Source organism: Akebia trifoliata, unplaced genomic scaffold (assembly GCF_017979445.1).
Source record: "Akebia trifoliata isolate Shusen 1 unplaced genomic scaffold, ASM1797944v1 Contig01415, whole genome shotgun sequence".
Lineage (NCBI taxonomy): Eukaryota > Viridiplantae > Streptophyta > Magnoliopsida > Ranunculales > Lardizabalaceae > Akebia > Akebia trifoliata.
In genome coordinates, this window is record NW_028237693.1 from 162,251 (window position 1) to 172,595 (window position 10,345).

A 10,345-nucleotide genomic window follows, 5' to 3' on the forward strand; every position below is an offset into this window, starting at 1 on the left:
AAATTTATATTTCCTTGACTCATCCATGCCAATCTGAGTCCCTCAGCCCTTGGCCCCTCCCCCTTCCCCTTTAGGTGAAAGGTCTCACTCTCTTGGACAATAAATGCCACCCTTTTCTTGGACTTTTGTTGGCACAACAAAAGCTTTTTCACTAGTGGGATGCGAAGCCCATTGCGAGAAGTCACTCTTTGAACACGACATGTGAACTCCAAGAGCGATGTGCATTTGGTTGGCAATTTTAGGTACCGAACGTGTCTTCCACTTTAATCGAACAATTTTGATTCGGGCCAAGCCAAATGGTAGTGGCCCATGTCACATGGGAAGCAAGGCTTTCCCATCATAATCACAAAATTCTCCCATTATTTTCAAACAAATTTAAATCCTCCAAATAAATCATAAATTAACAAATTAATCGATGATTTATCAACTAATTTTCCAATATGAAAAGAATTTTACGCTTCATTCTTAAATTTAATTTCTTCAACATTCAAATCTCAAGACCAAGACAAGATTTTTAGGAAAATTGAATATGGTGGATGTAGATGCAAAAATCTTGGACTGCCTCGAGATCTGTGATCTCCTGCTAGTTCTCCTTTGTTCATTTGAATCCTCCTGAGTGTATTTGTACCACAGAGTCTCTGACGTTCAAGTCAATTCATACTCCACAAAACAATTTTGGTAGTGTTTCAGTATATGAAAATTACGTACCTTTGAATTGCATGAATGTGCCTTTTTTTTAATAAATAAGGATCTCCCATTTCAGACGTTTCTAATTCCATAAACCTTGCTTCATTAAGATTATCCTTTTTTAAAGTCATTTTTACTTGGAAACCTTGTAACCTCATAATCCTTTTGGTTATCCGCTCAAATCAAATAACAATAAAGGATTTGGCATGATCTGTAAAAACACACCATTTGAGAACATTTCCCCCAATCTCATGCCTTCTAGTTATGTACCTCAAGCTTTGAACTAGTCTTTCTCTATCTTAGAGTGCTAAAACACATTTCACATATTCCTATGTGACACATGTCAATATCTCGGGGTTTACAAATTTTGACTCTTCATAGTCGATTTTAGTAAGAAACCCAAAAACATCATTTCTATAATCTCCAACATTTCTTTAATTTTTTATATATGAAACTTCCTCCTATTTATCCAAATTAATTGAATTGTATACACACCAAAGAATTATAAAATTCGACCTTTGTTACCATGCTTCCCATATCACCAATCCACTAAGAGCACATTTGCTTTGAATTCTAGAATCTCATACTTTTTCATTAAAAATAAAAAAAAGAGGAATAAAAACAAAGCTCAAGTCATTTCCTATCATATAGCAATGAAATTAGTTGTGATGCCTCTCTTAAACCCCTAAAAAAAATTACTATTTAAACATTCTTTGGAAAAATTTATTTTTTTGATTGTGACTCTTCTAGAAGTGATTCCATGGAAACACTTTTACCGAAATAGAACTGCCCCAGCTCAAACAAGCCCTTTAATGATTCGAACAATTCAAACATCAAACCAAAGGATCAAATAATGTTGATTTTAGCTAAGTCATTGTCAAAACTAGAACCAACATTCTTTTAAATCTCATAATCAAATTCTAGATTATCCAAAACAAAAATTTGTTCGACTCAAATAAATCGGACAAATCAAACGAAAGCTGATGATGTGAGACTACAACAATCAAAAAGATGATCCACAAACATGGGTCAATGAGGTTGATATGAGTCGAGTTTGTGAAATAGGGTTCTTGACGTAACCCTTGTTTACTCAGAGAAATCAAAGCTAGGTCGTCCGAAACTTGAAATCATTCCCCCAACTCTCACACCACCACAGTCATTACCACCGCCACCACCACCACCACATTTTCTAGGTCCATGTTGATGAGGGCTTTGATCGAACCATATCTCACCTACAACAAGAACGTCGGATTCGTACATGGTGTCATCATAACCAACAAGGGGGTCCTCCTCATGAAACATGAACATGAACCATCATTCAATTCAAACCAATAGGACATCAAAATTTCAAATGCAATAAATTCATGGGGTCTCATTTTCTCAATCTCATCCAAATGGGTTCACAACCACATATATTATATCAATCTCAAGAGCCCTTTCAATAGTTTTAGGTTTATTAAGTCACATCTTACTAAGAATAGGACCAATATGTGACCCATGGGACCATCAAATTTTGTTCCATTTCCTAACAAGCTTGTCAGGAATTATGTAAAGTTGGTACCACCTACATCTCTCCATGATTGACTTTAGAAGCAAGCATCAATGAGTTCCCCCATACAACTCTCCTCACACAGACCTCTAATTCCAATTAAATATTTTTTAAAGTCACATTCACTCCACTATTAAAACAAATTTTTAACATTTATATTGTAATTGAAAGTTGAAACATATAAAACCAAAACTAGGGGCGGAGCTAGTAAGGAGCAGGTGGGGGCAATTACCCCCACAAAACTTTGAGACACCCTTATATTTTTAACTAATTACATGCCCCATTTGTCCCCACTCCCTCACCTCTCTCCTTATTTGCCCCCACACCCTCATCTCCCTCCAATTTTTACCCCCACACCCTCACCTCCCTCCATTCAAGTTCTTCAACCATACAATTAATCATAGCTTGCCCCCACTAAAAGAAAATCCTGGCTCCGCCCCTATATAAAACTACCTTTTAAAATCATTCTCTACCACATTTTTTTTTCAATAAAACTCCTATATTATAACAAGCATTTTCTTTTTGTGTAATGATTTTCTAACGCCCCCTATGCCCCAATCTTTTTCCTGGGTATCCTGGGACAACTGATCTTTGGTTCTGTGTAGTCTTTTTTTTTTAATCTGTATAAAAGACTAATATACCCCTATCTTTTTTATTAAAAGATAAAATATATGGAAATATTATTGGAAAAAATGTGATGGACAATGCTAGCGTTTCTATCAGATCTTGGACATTAATATTTCCCATATATATATATATGGGTAGCGTTCAATGGCTAACTTTTTGGCAAAATATTTTTCAAAACATGAGTTAGAAGTTTTGGAATGGGCTGATTTTTGGTGAGGATGATCTCTACGGTGAGGAGATCATCCTCACCAAAAATCAGCCCATTCCAAAACTTCTAACCCATGTTTACAAGTTGAAAAATGGTGGACCGTCCACTTTTTGTAAACTGTTTTTGATGGGGTTAGAAGTTTTGGAATGGGCTGATTTTTGGTGATGATGATCTCCTCACTGTAGAGATCATCCTCACCAAAAATCAGCCCATTTCAAAACTTCTAACCCAAGTTTTGAAAAATGTTTTGCCAAAAAGTTTGCTAAAAAGTTTATATATATATATGGAAATGTTCAGCACCCTAAGTTTTACCACACACTTTAACAAACGTTTTTTGTCCTACATGGGTTAGAAGTTTTGGAATGGGCTGATTTTTGGTGAGGATGATCTCTATGATTAGAAGATCATCCTCCCCAAAAATCAGCCCATTCCGAAATGTTTAGCCCCATGTTTACAAGTTGAAAAATCGTGGACCGTCTATTTTTTGTAAATCATTTTTGATGGGGTTAGAAGTTTTGGAATGAGCTGATTTTTGGTGAGGATGATCTCCTCACCATAGAGATCATCCTCACCAAAAATCAGCCCATTCCGAAACTTCTAACCCATGTAAGACAAAACGCGTTTGTTAAAGTGTGTGGTAAAACTAAGGGTGGCGAACGGGACCCTATATATATATAGGGAAATGTTCAGCACCCTAAGTTTTACCACACACTTTAACAAACGTTTTTTGTCTTACATGGGTTAGAAGTTTTGGAATGAGCTGATTTTTGGTGAGGATGATCTCTATGATTAGAAGATCATCCTCCCCAAAAATCAGCCCATTCCGAAATGTTTAGCCCCATGTTTACACGTTGAAAAATCGTGGACCGTCCATTTTTTGTAAATAAATTTTGATGGGGTTAGAAGTTTTGGAATGAGCTGATTTTTGGTGAGGATGATCTCCTCACCATAGAGATCATCCTCACCAAAAATCAGCTCATTCCGAAACTTCTAACCCATGTAAGACAAAACACATTTGTTAAAGTGTGTGGTAAAACTTAGGGTGCCGAACGGGACCCATATATATTTATATATATATATATATATATATATTTATATATAGAGAGAGAGAGAGAGAGAGAGAGAGAGAGAGAGAGAGATATATGTATCTTATGTAAATTATTATGTTTTTTTGTTACTATTTCGATTTAAGTAGGGTCGTCAATGGACAAGCCATAAATGTCCTTACTCTAGTTGCTTAAAATAATAGTAGTTCGAGATCGGCCCATTTAATGTGGCTGGGCTGAATAAAATATCTATGTCCAGGTTCAACCCGCAATTATGTGGCACATTTAAGGGCTGGGTTGGGCTACAAATGTTCTTATGTATTTTAAACATAATTATAATATATTAATAAGATTATTAATATAAGTTATTGGCCGGGCCATCAATGGAACTACCTGCCAAGCCTAAGCTCGGCCCTAAACCTGAAATAGGCCTAATCGACCCTAGCTGACAACTAAATGGCTCTAGTAACATTACCCAACTTGATCCAATATGGGCCGGGTCAGTCCCAAACCCTCTCAATTTTAATATTATTGTAAATTTAAAATGGGAAAAAAATCATTTAAGACCAAATTAAGTAGTCCTTCAGCTTCCAAATCTTGTATCATGCAATCCATGCCGTTGGATATTGGAGTTTATTAATTATCGGGTTGGATCTAGACTTTCGGATTACACCAGCACCCACCCGAACCAGAACCATGGAAATTGTAGAAATGTCCCTCTCAACATTTTATTTACATGGGGGTCCTTTTTTCTCATACAATTCTTAGTTTTGGTGGAAATTATTATTATTTTTTTAAAACATATTTATTTCTACTTTATATAATGCATGGGGATATTTAGATAAGTATTTCTATTTTATGGAGAATAAATTCAATATTAACTTTTGGATTATTTTATTAAAAATAGTGCAAATCATTCTTTAAGTGATTTAACTTTATAATTGTAAAACTACTTAATTACAATCAATCATATCTATTTGAATGTTACTTTCTTAAATGTAATATTTTGTAGAAATCTTTACAATTATACTCATTACAAAATACATGTATTTAAATAAAAAAAATCAATGATCTATGATTTTTATTGTTTTATTTTGTATACTTTCCTATGGATGATAAAGTTGATTCAGATACATCAAAACTAGATCGCCCAAAACTTGAAACCATCAACCCACCCCCACCACACAACATCACCGCCACCTCCACTTCGTGATGAGTAGCCCTTTAGAAGGGTTGTGATGAGACCATCACAATTCGAATTACAAGAACCTCATATTTGTACTTGTGTCATTGTGTTCAAATTGCTTAAGGGATCCTCACGAAAGGATGAACATGTACATCATTAATTATAACCAATAGGACATTAAAAGCTTCAAATGAAGGTATTCATGAGTATCTTTCTTTTCTCACCCAAATTGTAATGGTGTGTGGAGTCTGATGGTATAGATCAACAAGGAGTATTGTTCATCATTTCACAATTTTTCATTTTAAGGGTATTTTTGTAATTTCATAACTATCAACGTATGTTTAGGTACATATTTCTCTTGAGTCGTGCTGTAATGACTTTAAAATTGTACCTCACTTCGTACATCCTGACGTGAAAGTGTGTAGGAATCAATATGCTTTTTGACTCATATCTTGAGGTTACTTCAGCATTATTCATTTATCTTTACGGTGAAGGGTGTAATGTGTGACAAAGAGTTTTCCTTTCATAGGGGATTCGGGATGCATCTGTATCATAGACATACATCAGTCTTTAGAGAATCACCAAAATCTTTTTTGTGTGTGTGTGTTTTGTAGTGGGGTGTGAGTGTGTGATTGCATCTTTATTAATTTCTTTAAGAATTATGATTTTCTAACTCCCCCACGTGGCATAGTTAAAATACTCTCCTAACTGACATGCCATGGGTTAGAATTATAGTTTTTTATGTATCGAAAGGCAAATAATCTATAATTTTAACACATGTCACGTCAAGAGAGTATTTTGAATATGTCAAGTGGGGGAGTCAGATTATCACAACTCTTTCTTTAATATTGTTCTAGGATCGATTTCTCTACACGAATATATTTACAGCCACGTATGTTTGATCAAGCTCAAGAACACTTTCAGTAGTTTTAGGGTCTCTTCACCTTTATTAAGTCACGCCTTACTACAAATAGGGCCAATGTTACCTCATAGGTCCATTCATTTATGTTTTATTGTCCAGAGCTGGTTGGCAGTGATGTGAAGATGTCCCTTTCAGTTGGTACCAACTTACAACTCTCCATGATTGACTTTGAAAACAAGCATGAATGGGGTCCATGCTCAACTTTCATTATAGGCACCTTACAATGCAATTAAAGATAGTTTAAAGACATACTCACACCCTTATTAGTAACAAATTAGTAAGATTTTATAATATAATTAATATATATATAACGGATCAAGGGACATGTAAAACAATGTAACATTAATAAATTTTGAAGATCATATGGAAAAAAAATCAGTCTAATCTGAAACTTTTAACCCCCATTAAAAGTGATTTAAAATGTGGACTGTCGATTTTTTGTTAATTTTTACCAATAATTTTGTAAATCACTTTTGAAGGATTGATTTTTTGTAGTTATCATCCTCGAAAAAATCCGCTCAATCCAAAACCTCTAACCCATATTTTGAAAAACCATTGTTTTTACATATGTCTATAGATATATATTTTAAAAACATATGTAAAAACAATCATTTTTCAAAATATGGGTTAAAAATTTTAGATTGAGCTGATTTTTTGTGAGGATCATCTCTATGATGAGAAGATCATCCTCACAAAAAAAATCAGTCCAATCTGAAATTTGTAAATCCATCAAAAGTGGTTTACAAATTATTGAAAAAAATCGATGATCCACATTCTAAATAACTTTTTATGGGGTTCGAAGTTTTAGATTGGACTGATTTTTTTTAAAGATGATCTTCTCATCATAGAGATCATCCTCACAAAAAAATCAACTCAATCAAAATGTGTTAACCCATATTTTGCAAAATGATTGTTATTACAATAGTTTTACATATGTTTTTTTTACTTTATCCCATGATCCGCCCATATATATATATATATAGGAAATGTTCAGCAACAAACATTTTGGCAAAACATTTTTCAAAACATGGGTTAGAGATTTTGGAATGGGCTGATTTTTGGTGAATATGATCTCTATGATGAGGAGATCATCATCACCAAAAATCAGCCCATTCCAAAACTTTTAACCCCATCAAAAATTATTTATAAAAAATGGACGATCCATGATTTTTCAACTTGTAAACATGGGGCTAGAAGTTTTGGAATGGGCTGATTTTTGGTGAGGATGATCTCCTCACTGTAGAGATCATCCTCACAAAAAATTAGCCCATTCCAAAACCTCTAACCCATGTTTTGAAAAATGTTTTGCCAAACTGTTGGCCATTGAATGCTACTCATATATATATATATAGGGTCCCTTTCAGCAACAAACATTTTGACAAACATTTTGGCAAACATTTTTCAAAACATGAGTTAGAGGTTTTGGAATGAGCTGATTTTTGGTGAGGATGATCTCTACGGTGAGGAGATCATCCTCACCAAAAATCAGCTCATTTCAAAACTTCTAGCCCCATGTTTACAGGTTGAAAAATCGTGGACCGTCCATTTTTTATAAACCATTTTTGATCGGTTAGAAGTTTTGGAATGGGCTGATTTTTGGTGATGATGATCTCCTCACCGTAGAGATCATTCTCACCAAAAATCAGCCCATTCCAAAACCTGCAACCCATATTTTGAAAAATGTTTTGCCAAAATGTTTGTCAAAATGTTTGTTGCTGAACATTTCCCATATATATATATATATATATATATATATATATATATATATATAGGGTCGGGTTCCTGCAACACACATTGCGACACATATATAGACAACTTGTTTGTCTTATATGGGCAAAAATGTTTATAATGGGCTGATTTTTTGTGAGGATGATCTCTGTGATGAGTGGATCATCCTGGCAAAAATCATCCCATTCCAAAACTTGTAACCCCATCAAAATTGATTTACAAAAATAGGACGGTCTATAATTTTTCAACAAAATTGGACGGTCTAGAAATTTCATAATGAGCTGATTTTTGGCAAGGATGATCTCCTCACCACAGAGATCATCCTCACAAAAAATCAGCCTATTCCAAACATTTTTGCCCATATAAGACAAAACGCGTTGTCTATATGTGTGTTGAAATGGTTGTCGTTTGAACCTGACCCACATATATATATATATATATATATATATATATATATATATATATATATATATATATATATATATATATATATATATATGAGTTGCGTTATTACGACCCCCTTTGCGACACACCTTTTTGTCTTATATGGGCAAAAATGTTTGGAATGGGCTGATTTTTTGTGAGGATGATCTCTATGGTGAGGGGATCATCCTGGCAAAAAATCAGCCCATTCCAAAACTTCTAGACCGTCCGATTTTTGTTGAAAAATTATAGACCGTCCAATTTTTGTAAATCAATTTTGATGGGGTTAGAAGTTTTGGAATGGGATGATTTTTTGCCAGGATGATCCCCTCACCATAGAGATCATCCTCACAAAAAATCAGCTCATTCCAAACATTTTTGCCCATATAAGACAAAAAGGTGTGTCGCAAAGGGGGTCGCAAAGGGGGTCGTAATAACGTGACCCTATATATATATATATATATATATAGGGTCCCGTTCGCCACCCTTAGTTTTACCACACACTTTAACAAACGCGTTTTGTCTTACATGGGTTAGAAGTTTCGGAATGAGCTGATTTTTGGTGAGGATGATCTTTATGGTGAGGAGATCATCCTCACCAAAAATCAGCTCATTCCAAAACTTCTAACCCCATCAAAATTGATTTACAAAAAATGGACGGTCCACGATTTTTCAACATGTAAACATGGGGCTAAACATTTCGGAATGGGCTGATTTTTGGGGAGGATGATCTTCTAATCATAGAGATCATCCTCACCAAAAATCAGCTCATTCCAAAACTTCTAACCCATGTAGGACAAAAAATGTTTGTTAAAGTGTGTGGTAAAACTTAGGGTGCTGAACATTTCCCATATATATATATATATATATATATATATATATAATATATTTATGGAAATGTTCAGCAACAAACATTTTTCAAAACATGGGTTAGAGGTTTTTTGAATGGGCTAATTTTTTGTGAGGATGATCTCTACAGTGAGGAAATCATCCTCACCAAAATCAGCCCATTCCAAAACTTCTAACCCCATCAAAAATGATTTACAAAAAATGGACGGTCCACGATTTTTCAACTTATAAACATAGGGCTAGAAGTTTTGGAATTGGCTGACTTTTGGTGAGGATGATCTACTCACCGTAGAGATCATCATCACAAAAATCAGCCCATTCCAAAACCTCTAACTCATGTTTTGAAAAAAAGTTAGCCATATATGTATAGGTCCCATTCAGCACCCTAAGTTTTACCACACACTTTAACAAACGTGTTTTGTCTTACATGGGTTAGAAGTTTTGGAATGGGCTGATTTTTGGTGAGGATGATCTCTATGGTGAGGAGATCATCCTCACCAAAAATCAGCTCATTCCAAAACTTCTAACCCCATCAAAAATGGTTTACAAAAAATGGACGGTCCACGATTTTTTAACGTGTAAACATGGAGCTAAACATTTTGGAATGAGCTGATTTTTGGGGAGGATGATCTTCTAATTATAGAGATCATCCTCACAAAAAATCAGCCAATTCCAAAACTTCTAACCCATGTAGGACAAAAAAACGTTTGTTAAAGTGTGTGGTAAAACTTAGGGTGCTGAACATTTCCCTATATATATATATAGGGAAATGTTCAGCACCCTAAGTTTTACCACACACTTTAACAAACGTTTTTTGTCCTACATGGGTTAGAAGTTTTGAAATGTGCTGATTTTTGGTGAGGATGATCTCTATGATTAGAAGATCATCCTCCCCAAAAATCAGCCCATTCCGAAATGTTTAGCCCCATGTTTCACGTTGAAAAATCGTGGACCGTCCATTTTTTGTAAATCAATTTTGATGGGGTTAGAAGTTTTGGAATGAGCTGATTTTTGGTGAGGATGATCTCCTCACCATAGAGATCATCCTCACCAAAAATCAGCTCATTCCGAAACTTCTAACCCATGTAAGACAAAACGCGTTTGTTAAAGTGTGTGGTAA